The sequence below is a fragment of the Euphorbia lathyris genome, chromosome 1 (assembly GCF_963576675.1).
Source record: "Euphorbia lathyris chromosome 1, ddEupLath1.1, whole genome shotgun sequence".
NCBI classification, from domain to species: Eukaryota; Viridiplantae; Streptophyta; class Magnoliopsida; order Malpighiales; family Euphorbiaceae; genus Euphorbia; species Euphorbia lathyris.
Genome location: NC_088910.1, coordinates 132,391,922 through 132,401,469, shown reverse-complemented (window position 1 = coordinate 132,401,469; position 9,548 = coordinate 132,391,922). Strand labels below are relative to the sequence as shown.

Here is a 9,548-nt window from a genome sequence, read left to right as displayed (position 1 = left end):
AGTATGGAATATATGCTTAGTTTTTGCATGGGATGACGGGTGCGATCATACCAGCACTAATGCACCGGATCCCATCAGAACTCCGAAATTAAACGTGCTTGGGCGAGAGTAGTACTAAGATGGGTGACGTCTTGGGAAGTCCTCATGTTGCACCCCCAAAATTTTTGCAACGTGTATTTTTTAATTATTTAATTTTTTTTTCACCATGGCGTGCACGTTTTCGAGGCGGGCCCAAACTTTTTTGCAACGTGCATTTTTTAATTATTTAATTTTTTTTTTCACCATGGCGTGCACGTTTTCGAGGCGGGGGTCAGTGTTTGGGGTCCGGGGGCTTGTGCATGCACGTGAAGGATGAGCATACGGGAGAAAGGGGCGCCCAGTATGGAATATATGCTTAGTTTTTGCATGGGATGACGGGTGCGATCATACCAGCACTAATGCACCGGATCCCATCAGAACACCGAAGTTAAACGTGCTTGGGCGAGAGTAGTACTAAGATGGGTGACCTCTTGGGAAGTCCTCGTGTTGCACCCCCAAACTTTTTTGCAACGTGCATTTTTTAATTATTTAATTTTTTTTTCACCATGGCGTGCACGTTTACGAGGCGGGGTCAGTGTTTGGGGTCCGGGGGCTTGTGCATGCACGTGAAGGATGAGCATACGGGAGAAAGGGGCGCCCAGTATGGAATATATGCTTAGTTTTTGCATGGGATGAAGGGTGCGATCATACCAGCACTAATGCACCGGATCCCATCAGAACTCCGAAGTAAAACGTGCTTGGGTGAGAGTAGTACTAAGATGGGTGACCTCTTGGGAAGTCCTCGTGTTGCACCCCCAAACTTTTTTGCAACGTGCATTTTTTAATTATTTAATTTTTTTTTTCACCATGGCGTGCACGTTTTCGAGGCGGGGGTCAGTGTTTGGGGTCCGGGGGCTTGTGCATGCACGTGAAGGATGAGCATACGGGAGAAAGGGGCGCCCAGTATGGAATATATACTTAGTTTTTGCATGGGATGAAGGGTGCGATCATACCAGCACTAATGCACCGGATCCCATCAGAACTCCAAAGTTAAACGTGCTTGGGTGAGAGTAGTACTAAGATGGGTGACCTCTTGGGAAGTCCTCGTGTTGCACCCCCAAACTTTTTTGCAACGTGCATTTTTTAATTATTTAATTTTTTTTTCACCATGGCGTGCACGTTTTCGAGGCGGGCCCAAACTTTTTTGCAACGTGCATTTTTTAATTATTTAATTTTTTTTTTCACCATGGCGTGCACGTTTTCGAGGCGGGGGTCAGTGTTTGGGGTCCGGGGGCTTGTGCATGCACGTGAAGGATGAGCATACGGGAGAAAGGGGCGCCCAGTATGGAATATATGCTTAGTTTTTGCATGGGATGACGGGTGCGATCATACCAGCACTAATGCACCGGATCCCATCAGAACTCCGAAATTAAACGTGCTTGGGCGAGAGTAGTACTAAGATGGGTGACCTCTTGGGAAGTCCTCGTGTTGCACCCCCAAAATTTTTGCAACGTGTATTTTTTAATTATTTAATTTTTTTTTCACCATGGCGTACACGTTTTCGAGGCGGGCCCAAACTTTTTTGCAACGTGCATTTTTTAATTATTTAATTTTTTTTTTCACCATGGCGTGCACGTTTTCGAGGCGGGGGTCAGTGTTTGGGGTCCGGGGGCTTGTGCATGCACGTGAAGGATGAGCATACGGGAGAAAGGGGCGCCCAGTATGGAATATATGCTTAGTTTTTGCATGGGATGACGGGTGCGATCATACCAGCACTAATGCACCGGATCCCATCAGAACTCCGAAATTAAACGTGCTTGGGCGAGAGTAGTACTAAGATGGGTGACGTCTTGGGAAGTCCTCATGTTGCACCCCCAAAATTTTTGCAACGTGTATTTTTTAATTATTTAATTTTTTTTTCACCATGGCGTGCACGTTTTCGAGGCGGGCCCAAACTTTTTTGCAACGTGCATTTTTTAATTATTTAATTTTTTTTTTCACCATGGCGTGCACGTTTTCGAGGCGGGGGTCAGTGTTTGGGGTCCGGGGGCTTGTGCATGCACGTGAAGGATGAGCATACGGGAGAAAGGGGCGCCCAGTATGGAATATATGCTTAGTTTTTGCATGGGATGACGGGTGCGATCATACCAGCACTAATGCACCGGATCCCATCAGAACACCGAAGTTAAACGTGCTTGGGCGAGAGTAGTACTAAGATGGGTGACCTCTTGGGAAGTCCTCGTGTTGCACCCCCAAACTTTTTTGCAACGTGCATTTTTTAATTATTTAATTTTTTTTTCACCATGGCGTGCACGTTTACGAGGCGGGGTCAGTGTTTGGGGTCCGGGGGCTTGTGCATGCACGTGAAGGATGAGCATACGGGAGAAAGGGGCGCCCAGTATGGAATATATGCTTAGTTTTTGCATGGGATGAAGGGTGCGATCATACCAGCACTAATGCACCGGATCCCATCAGAACTCCGAAGTAAAACGTGCTTGGGTGAGAGTAGTACTAAGATGGGTGACCTCTTGGGAAGTCCTCGTGTTGCACCCCCAAACTTTTTTGCAACGTGCATTTTTTAATTATTTAATTTTTTTTTTCACCATGGCGTGCACGTTTTCGAGGCGGGGGTCAGTGTTTGGGGTCCGGGGGCTTGTGCATGCACGTGAAGGATGAGCATACGGGAGAAAGGGGCGCCCAGTATGGAATATATACTTAGTTTTTGCATGGGATGAAGGGTGCGATCATACCAGCACTAATGCACCGGATCCCATCAGAACTCCAAAGTTAAACGTGCTTGGGTGAGAGTAGTACTAAGATGGGTGACCTCTTGGGAAGTCCTCGTGTTGCACCCCCAAACTTTTTTGCAACGTGCATTTTTTAATTATTTAATTTTTTTTTCACCATGGCGTGCACGTTTTCGAGGCGGGCCCAAACTTTTTTGCAACGTGCATTTTTTAATTATTTAATTTTTTTTTTCACCATGGCGTGCACGTTTTCGAGGCGGGGGTCAGTGTTTGGGGTCCGGGGGCTTGTGCATGCACGTGAAGGATGAGCATACGGGAGAAAGGGGCGCCCAGTATGGAATATATGCTTAGTTTTTGCATGGGATGACGGGTGCGATCATACCAGCACTAATGCACCGGATCCCATCAGAACTCCGAAATTAAACGTGCTTGGGCGAGAGTAGTACTAAGATGGGTGACCTCTTGGGAAGTCCTCGTGTTGCACCCCCAAAATTTTTGCAACGTGTATTTTTTAATTATTTAATTTTTTTTTCACCATGGCGTACACGTTTTCGAGGCGGGCCCAAACTTTTTTGCAACGTGCATTTTTTAATTATTTAATTTTTTTTTTCACCATGGCGTGCACGTTTTCGAGGCGGGGGTCAGTGTTTGGGGTCCGGGGGCTTGTGCATGCACGTGAAGGATGAGCATACGGGAGAAAGGGGCGCCCAGTATGGAATATATGCTTAGTTTTTGCATGGGATGACGGGTGCGATCATACCAGCACTAATGCACCGGATCCCATCAGAACTCCGAAATTAAACGTGCTTGGGCGAGAGTAGTACTAAGATGGGTGACGTCTTGGGAAGTCCTCATGTTGCACCCCCAAAATTTTTGCAACGTGTATTTTTTAATTATTTAATTTTTTTTTCACCATGGCGTGCACGTTTTCGAGGCGGGCCCAAACTTTTTTGCAACGTGCATTTTTTAATTATTTAATTTTTTTTTTCACCATGGCGTGCACGTTTTCGAGGCGGGGGTCAGTGTTTGGGGTCCGGGGGCTTGTGCATGCACGTGAAGGATGAGCATACGGGAGAAAGGGGCGCCCAGTATGGAATATATGCTTAGTTTTTGCATGGGATGACGGGTGCGATCATACCAGCACTAATGCACCGGATCCCATCAGAACACCGAAGTTAAACGTGCTTGGGCGAGAGTAGTACTAAGATGGGTGACCTCTTGGGAAGTCCTCGTGTTGCACCCCCAAACTTTTTTGCAACGTGCATTTTTTAATTATTTAATTTTTTTTTCACCATGGCGTGCACGTTTACGAGGCGGGGTCAGTGTTTGGGGTCCGGGGGCTTGTGCATGCACGTGAAGGATGAGCATACGGGAGAAAGGGGCGCCCAGTATGGAATATATGCTTAGTTTTTGCATGGGATGACGGGTGCGATCATACCAGCACTAATGCACCGGATCCCATCAGAACTCCGAAGTGAAACGTACTTGGGCGAAAGTAGTACTAAGATGGGTGACCTCTTGGGAAGTCCTCGTGTTGCACCCCCAAACTTTTTTGCAACGTGCATTTTTTAATTATTTAATTTTTTTTTCACCATGGCGTGCACGTTTTCGAGGCGGACCCAAACTTTTTTGCAACGTGCATTTTTTAATTATTTAATTTTTTTTCACCATGGCGTGCACGTTTTCGAGGCGGGCCCAAACTTTTTTGCAACGTGCATTTTTTAATTATTTAATTTTTTTTTCACCATGGCGTGCACGTTTTCGAGGCGGGGGTCAGTGTTTGGGGTCCGGGGGCTTGTGCATGCACGTGAAGGATGAGCATACGGGAGAAAGGGGCGCCCAGTATGGAATATATGCTTAGTTTTTGCATGGGATGAAGGGTGCGATCATACCAGCACTAATGCACCGGATCCCATCAGAACTCCGAAGTTAAACGTGCTTGGGTGAGAGTAGTACTAAGATGGGTGACCTCTTGGGAAGTCCTCGTGTTGCACCCCCAAACTTTTTTGCAACGTGCATTTTTTAATTATTTAATTTTTTTTTTCACCATGGCGTGCACGTTTTCGAGGCGGGGGTCAGTGTTTGGGGTCCGGGGGCTTGTGCATGCACGTGAAGGATGAGCATACGCGAGAAAGGGGCGCCCAGTATGGAATATATACTTAGTTTTTGCATGGGATGAAGGGTGCGATCATACCAGCACTAATGCACCGGATCCCATCAGAACTCCAAAGTTAAACGTGCTTGGGTGAGAGTAGTACTAAGATGGGTGACCTCTTGGGAAGTCCTCGTGTTGCACCCCCAAACTTTTTTGCAACGTGCATTTTTTAATTATTTAATTTTTTTTTCACCATGGCGTGCACGTTTTCGAGGCGGGCCCAAACTTTTTTGCAACGTGCATTTTTTAATTATTTAATTTTTTTTTTCACCATGGCGTGCACGTTTTCGAGGCGGGGGTCAGTGTTTGGGGTCCGGGGGCTTGTGCATGCACGTGAAGGATGAGCATACGGGAGAAAGGGGCGCCCAGTATGGAATATATGCTTAGTTTTTGCATGGGATGACGGGTGCGATCATACCAGCACTAATGCACCGGATCCCATCAGAACTCCGAAATTAAACGTGCTTGGGCGAGAGTAGTACTAAGATGGGTGACCTCTTGGGAAGTCCTCGTGTTGCACCCCCAAAATTTTTGCAACGTGTATTTTTTAATTATTTAATTTTTTTTTCACCATGGCGTGCACGTTTTCGAGGCGGGCCCAAACTTTTTTGCAACGTGCATTTTTTAATTATTTAATTTTTTTTTTCACCATGGCGTGCACGTTTTCGAGGCGGGGGTCAGTGTTTGGGGTCCGGGGGCTTGTGCATGCACGTGAAGGATGAGCATACGGGAGAAAGGGGCGCCCAGTATGGAATATATGCTTAGTTTTTGCATGGGATGACGGGTGCGATCATACCAGCACTAATGCACCGGATCCCATCAGAACTCCGAAATTAAACGTGCTTGGGCGAGAGTAGTACTAAGATGGGTGACGTCTTGGGAAGTCCTCATGTTGCACCCCCAAAATTTTTGCAACGTGTATTTTTTAATTATTTAATTTTTTTTTCACCATGGCGTGCACGTTTTCGAGGCGGGCCCAAACTTTTTTGCAACGTGCATTTTTTAATTATTTAATTTTTTTTTCACCATGGCGTGCACGTTTTCGAGGCGGGGGTCAGTGTTTGGGGTCCGGGGGCTTGTGCATGCACGTGAAGGATGAGCATACGGGAGAAAGGGGCGCCCAGTATGGAATATATGCTTAGTTTTTGCATGGGATGACGGGTGCGATCATACCAGCACTAATGCACCGGATCCCATCAGAACACCGAAGTTAAACGTGCTTGGGCGAGAGTAGTACTAAGATGGGTGACCTCTTGGGAAGTCCTCGTGTTGCACCCCCAAACTTTTTTGCAACGTGCATTTTTTAATTATTTAATTTTTTTTTCACCATGGCGTGCACGTTTACGAGGCGGGGTCAGTGTTTGGGGTCCGGGGGCTTGTGCATGCACGTGAAGGATGAGCATACGGGAGAAAGGGGCGCCCAGTATGGAATATATGCTTAGTTTTTGCATGGGATGACGGGTGCGATCATACCAGCACTAATGCACCGGATCCCATCAGAACTCCGAAGTGAAACGTACTTGGGCGAAAGTAGTACTAAGATGGGTGACCTCTTGGGAAGTCCTCGTGTTGCACCCCCAAACTTTTTTGCAACGTGCATTTTTTAATTATTTAATTTTTTTTTCACCATGGCGTGCACGTTTTCGAGGCGGACCCAAACTTTTTTGCAACGTGCATTTTTTAATTATTTAATTTTTTTTCACCATGGCGTGCACGTTTTCGAGGCGGGCCCAAACTTTTTTGCAACGTGCATTTTTTAATTATTTAATTTTTTTTTCACCATGGCGTGCACGTTTTCGAGGCGGGGGTCAGTGTTTGGGGTCCGGGGGCTTGTGCATGCACGTGAAAGATGAGCATACGGGAGAAAGGGGCGCCCAGTATGGAATATATGCTTAGTTTTTGCATGGGATGAAGGGTGCGATCATACCAGCACTAATGCACCGGATCCCATCAGAACTCCGAAGTTAAACGTGCTTGGGTGAGAGTAGTACTAAGATGGGTGACCTCTTGGGAAGTCCTCGTGTTGCACCCCCAAACTTTTTTGCAACGTGCATTTTTTAATTATTTAATTTTTTTTTTCACCATGGCGTGCACGTTTTCGAGGCGGGGGTCAGTGTTTGGGGTCCGGGGGCTTGTGCATGCACGTGAAGGATGAGCATACGCGAGAAAGGGGCGCCCAGTATGGAATATATACTTAGTTTTTGCATGGGATGAAGGGTGCGATCATACCAGCACTAATGCACCGGATCCCATCAGAACTCCAAAGTTAAACGTGCTTGGGTGAGAGTAGTACTAAGATGGGTGACCTCTTGGGAAGTCCTCGTGTTGCACCCCCAAACTTTTTTGCAACGTGCATTTTTTAATTATTTAATTTTTTTTTTCACCATGGCGTGCACGTTTTCGAGGCGGGCCCAAACTTTTTTGCAACGTGCATTTTTTAATTATTTAATTTTTTTTTTCACCATGGCGTGCACGTTTTCGAGGCGGGGGTCAGTGTTTGGGGTCCGGGGGCTTGTGCATGCACGTGAAGGATGAGCATACGGGAGAAAGGGGCGCCCAGTATGGAATATATGCTTAGTTTTTGCATGGGATGACGGGTGCGATCATACCAGCACTAATGCACCGGATCCCATCAGAACTCCGAAATTAAACGTGCTTGGGCGAGAGTAGTACTAAGATGGGTGACCTCTTGGGAAGTCCTCGTGTTGCACCCCCAAAATTTTTGCAACGTGTATTTTTTAATTATTTAATTTTTTTTTCACCATGGCGTGCACGTTTTCGAGGCGGGCCCAAACTTTTTTGCAACGTGCATTTTTTAATTATTTAATTTTTTTTTTCACCATGGCGTGCACGTTTTCGAGGCGGGGGTCAGTGTTTGGGGTCCGGGGGCTTGTGCATGCACGTGAAGGATGAGCATACGGGAGAAAGGGGCGCCCAGTATGGAATATATGCTTAGTTTTTGCATGGGATGACGGGTGCGATCATACCAGCACTAATGCACCGGATCCCATCAGAACTCCGAAATTAAACGTGCTTGGGCGAGAGTAGTACTAAGATGGGTGACGTCTTGGGAAGTCCTCATGTTGCACCCCCAAAATTTTTGCAACGTGTATTTTTTAATTATTTAATTTTTTTTTCACCATGGCGTGCACGTTTTCGAGGCGGGCCCAAACTTTTTTGCAACGTGCATTTTTTAATTATTTAATTTTTTTTTCACCATGGCGTGCACGTTTTCGAGGCGGGGGTCAGTGTTTGGGGTCCGGGGGCTTGTGCATGCACGTGAAGGATGAGCATACGGGAGAAAGGGGCGCCCAGTATGGAATATATGCTTAGTTTTTGCATGGGATGACGGGTGCGATCATACCAGCACTAATGCACCGGATCCCATCAGAACACCGAAGTTAAACGTGCTTGGGCGAGAGTAGTACTAAGATGGGTGACCTCTTGGGAAGTCCTCGTGTTGCACCCCCAAACTTTTTTGCAACGTGCATTTTTTAATTATTTAATTTTTTTTTCACCATGGCGTGCACGTTTACGAGGCGGGGTCAGTGTTTGGGGTCCGGGGGCTTGTGCATGCACGTGAAGGATGAGCATACGGGAGAAAGGGGCGCCCAGTATGGAATATATGCTTAGTTTTTGCATGGGATGACGGGTGCGATCATACCAGCACTAATGCACCGGATCCCATCAGAACTCCGAAGTGAAACGTACTTGGGCGAAAGTAGTACTAAGATGGGTGACCTCTTGGGAAGTCCTCGTGTTGCACCCCCAAACTTTTTTGCAACGTGCATTTTTTAATTATTTAATTTTTTTTTCACCATGGCGTGCACGTTTTCGAGGCGGACCCAAACTTTTTTGCAACGTGCATTTTTTAATTATTTAATTTTTTTTCACCATGGCGTGCACGTTTTCGAGGCGGGCCCAAACTTTTTTGCAACGTGCATTTTTTAATTATTTAATTTTTTTTTCACCATGGCGTGCACGTTTTCGAGGCGGGGGTCAGTGTTTGGGGTCCGGGGGCTTGTGCATGCACGTGAAGGATGAGCATACGGGAGAAAGGGGCGCCCAGTATGGAATATATGCTTAGTTTTTGCATGGGATGACGGGTGCGATCATACCAGCACTAATGCACCGGATCCCATCAGAACTCCGAAATTAAACGTGCTTGGGCGAGAGTAGTACTAAGATGGGTGACGTCTTGGGAAGTCCTCATGTTGCACCCCCAAAATTTTTGCAACGTGTATTTTTTAATTATTTAATTTTTTTTTCACCATGGCGTGCACGTTTTCGAGGCGGGCCCAAACTTTTTTGCAACGTGCATTTTTTAATTATTTAATTTTTTTTTCACCATGGCGTGCACGTTTTCGAGGCGGGGGTCAGTGTTTGGGGTCCGGGGGCTTGTGCATGCACGTGAAGGATGAGCATACGGGAGAAAGGGGCGCCCAGTATGGAATATATGCTTAGTTTTTGCATGGGATGACGGGTGCGATCATACCAGCACTAATGCACCGGATCCCATCAGAACACCGAAGTTAAACGTGCTTGGGCGAGAGTAGTACTAAGATGGGTGACCTCTTGGGAAGTCCTCGTGTTGCACCCCCAAACTTTTTTGCAACGTGCATTTTTTA

General features: G+C 46.5%; 27 non-coding genes across 27 annotated transcripts; all 27 read left to right on the top strand.

The window, feature by feature from the left end:
- Positions 1 to 37: 37 nt before the first annotated feature.
- Positions 38 to 156, top strand: LOC136215686 (5S ribosomal RNA). Its single transcript, XR_010682720.1, has one exon. It is a non-coding gene; the product is annotated as a 5S ribosomal RNA (ribosomal RNA).
- Positions 157 to 415: 259 nt separating this feature from the next.
- Positions 416 to 534, top strand: LOC136214216 (5S ribosomal RNA). Its single transcript, XR_010681313.1, has one exon. It is a non-coding gene; the product is annotated as a 5S ribosomal RNA (ribosomal RNA).
- Positions 535 to 715: 181 nt separating this feature from the next.
- Positions 716 to 834, top strand: LOC136214273 (5S ribosomal RNA). The gene has a single exon (XR_010681368.1). It is a non-coding gene; the product is annotated as a 5S ribosomal RNA (ribosomal RNA).
- Positions 835 to 1,017: 183 nt separating this feature from the next.
- On the top strand, positions 1,018 to 1,136 carry LOC136214481 (5S ribosomal RNA). The gene has a single exon (XR_010681566.1). It is a non-coding gene; the product is annotated as a 5S ribosomal RNA (ribosomal RNA).
- A 260-nt stretch (positions 1,137 to 1,396) lies between these two features.
- Positions 1,397 to 1,515, top strand: LOC136213660 (5S ribosomal RNA). The gene has a single exon (XR_010680760.1). It is a non-coding gene; the product is annotated as a 5S ribosomal RNA (ribosomal RNA).
- A 259-nt stretch (positions 1,516 to 1,774) lies between these two features.
- LOC136215685 (5S ribosomal RNA) lies at positions 1,775 to 1,893 on the top strand. The gene has a single exon (XR_010682719.1). It is a non-coding gene; the product is annotated as a 5S ribosomal RNA (ribosomal RNA).
- A 259-nt stretch (positions 1,894 to 2,152) lies between these two features.
- LOC136214215 (5S ribosomal RNA) lies at positions 2,153 to 2,271 on the top strand. The gene has a single exon (XR_010681312.1). It is a non-coding gene; the product is annotated as a 5S ribosomal RNA (ribosomal RNA).
- Positions 2,272 to 2,452: 181 nt separating this feature from the next.
- On the top strand, positions 2,453 to 2,571 carry LOC136214272 (5S ribosomal RNA). The gene has a single exon (XR_010681367.1). It is a non-coding gene; the product is annotated as a 5S ribosomal RNA (ribosomal RNA).
- A 183-nt stretch (positions 2,572 to 2,754) lies between these two features.
- On the top strand, positions 2,755 to 2,873 carry LOC136214479 (5S ribosomal RNA). The gene has a single exon (XR_010681563.1). It is a non-coding gene; the product is annotated as a 5S ribosomal RNA (ribosomal RNA).
- Positions 2,874 to 3,133: 260 nt separating this feature from the next.
- On the top strand, positions 3,134 to 3,252 carry LOC136213659 (5S ribosomal RNA). The gene has a single exon (XR_010680759.1). It is a non-coding gene; the product is annotated as a 5S ribosomal RNA (ribosomal RNA).
- A 259-nt stretch (positions 3,253 to 3,511) lies between these two features.
- Positions 3,512 to 3,630, top strand: LOC136215684 (5S ribosomal RNA). Its single transcript, XR_010682718.1, has one exon. It is a non-coding gene; the product is annotated as a 5S ribosomal RNA (ribosomal RNA).
- Positions 3,631 to 3,889: 259 nt separating this feature from the next.
- LOC136214214 (5S ribosomal RNA) lies at positions 3,890 to 4,008 on the top strand. The gene has a single exon (XR_010681311.1). It is a non-coding gene; the product is annotated as a 5S ribosomal RNA (ribosomal RNA).
- A 181-nt stretch (positions 4,009 to 4,189) lies between these two features.
- Positions 4,190 to 4,308, top strand: LOC136215276 (5S ribosomal RNA). The gene has a single exon (XR_010682322.1). It is a non-coding gene; the product is annotated as a 5S ribosomal RNA (ribosomal RNA).
- Positions 4,309 to 4,643: 335 nt separating this feature from the next.
- Positions 4,644 to 4,762, top strand: LOC136213179 (5S ribosomal RNA). Its single transcript, XR_010680306.1, has one exon. It is a non-coding gene; the product is annotated as a 5S ribosomal RNA (ribosomal RNA).
- A 183-nt stretch (positions 4,763 to 4,945) lies between these two features.
- Positions 4,946 to 5,064, top strand: LOC136214478 (5S ribosomal RNA). The gene has a single exon (XR_010681562.1). It is a non-coding gene; the product is annotated as a 5S ribosomal RNA (ribosomal RNA).
- A 260-nt stretch (positions 5,065 to 5,324) lies between these two features.
- Positions 5,325 to 5,443, top strand: LOC136213658 (5S ribosomal RNA). The gene has a single exon (XR_010680758.1). It is a non-coding gene; the product is annotated as a 5S ribosomal RNA (ribosomal RNA).
- A 259-nt stretch (positions 5,444 to 5,702) lies between these two features.
- On the top strand, positions 5,703 to 5,821 carry LOC136215682 (5S ribosomal RNA). The gene has a single exon (XR_010682717.1). It is a non-coding gene; the product is annotated as a 5S ribosomal RNA (ribosomal RNA).
- Positions 5,822 to 6,079: 258 nt separating this feature from the next.
- On the top strand, positions 6,080 to 6,198 carry LOC136214213 (5S ribosomal RNA). The gene has a single exon (XR_010681310.1). It is a non-coding gene; the product is annotated as a 5S ribosomal RNA (ribosomal RNA).
- Positions 6,199 to 6,379: 181 nt separating this feature from the next.
- Positions 6,380 to 6,498, top strand: LOC136215275 (5S ribosomal RNA). The gene has a single exon (XR_010682321.1). It is a non-coding gene; the product is annotated as a 5S ribosomal RNA (ribosomal RNA).
- A 335-nt stretch (positions 6,499 to 6,833) lies between these two features.
- On the top strand, positions 6,834 to 6,952 carry LOC136213178 (5S ribosomal RNA). The gene has a single exon (XR_010680305.1). It is a non-coding gene; the product is annotated as a 5S ribosomal RNA (ribosomal RNA).
- Positions 6,953 to 7,135: 183 nt separating this feature from the next.
- LOC136214477 (5S ribosomal RNA) lies at positions 7,136 to 7,254 on the top strand. The gene has a single exon (XR_010681561.1). It is a non-coding gene; the product is annotated as a 5S ribosomal RNA (ribosomal RNA).
- Positions 7,255 to 7,515: 261 nt separating this feature from the next.
- On the top strand, positions 7,516 to 7,634 carry LOC136213657 (5S ribosomal RNA). Its single transcript, XR_010680757.1, has one exon. It is a non-coding gene; the product is annotated as a 5S ribosomal RNA (ribosomal RNA).
- Positions 7,635 to 7,893: 259 nt separating this feature from the next.
- LOC136215681 (5S ribosomal RNA) lies at positions 7,894 to 8,012 on the top strand. Its single transcript, XR_010682716.1, has one exon. It is a non-coding gene; the product is annotated as a 5S ribosomal RNA (ribosomal RNA).
- A 258-nt stretch (positions 8,013 to 8,270) lies between these two features.
- On the top strand, positions 8,271 to 8,389 carry LOC136214212 (5S ribosomal RNA). The gene has a single exon (XR_010681309.1). It is a non-coding gene; the product is annotated as a 5S ribosomal RNA (ribosomal RNA).
- Positions 8,390 to 8,570: 181 nt separating this feature from the next.
- Positions 8,571 to 8,689, top strand: LOC136215274 (5S ribosomal RNA). Its single transcript, XR_010682320.1, has one exon. It is a non-coding gene; the product is annotated as a 5S ribosomal RNA (ribosomal RNA).
- Positions 8,690 to 9,024: 335 nt separating this feature from the next.
- Positions 9,025 to 9,143, top strand: LOC136215680 (5S ribosomal RNA). The gene has a single exon (XR_010682715.1). It is a non-coding gene; the product is annotated as a 5S ribosomal RNA (ribosomal RNA).
- A 258-nt stretch (positions 9,144 to 9,401) lies between these two features.
- Positions 9,402 to 9,520, top strand: LOC136214211 (5S ribosomal RNA). Its single transcript, XR_010681308.1, has one exon. It is a non-coding gene; the product is annotated as a 5S ribosomal RNA (ribosomal RNA).
- The last annotated feature ends 28 nt before the right edge of the window (positions 9,521 to 9,548 follow it).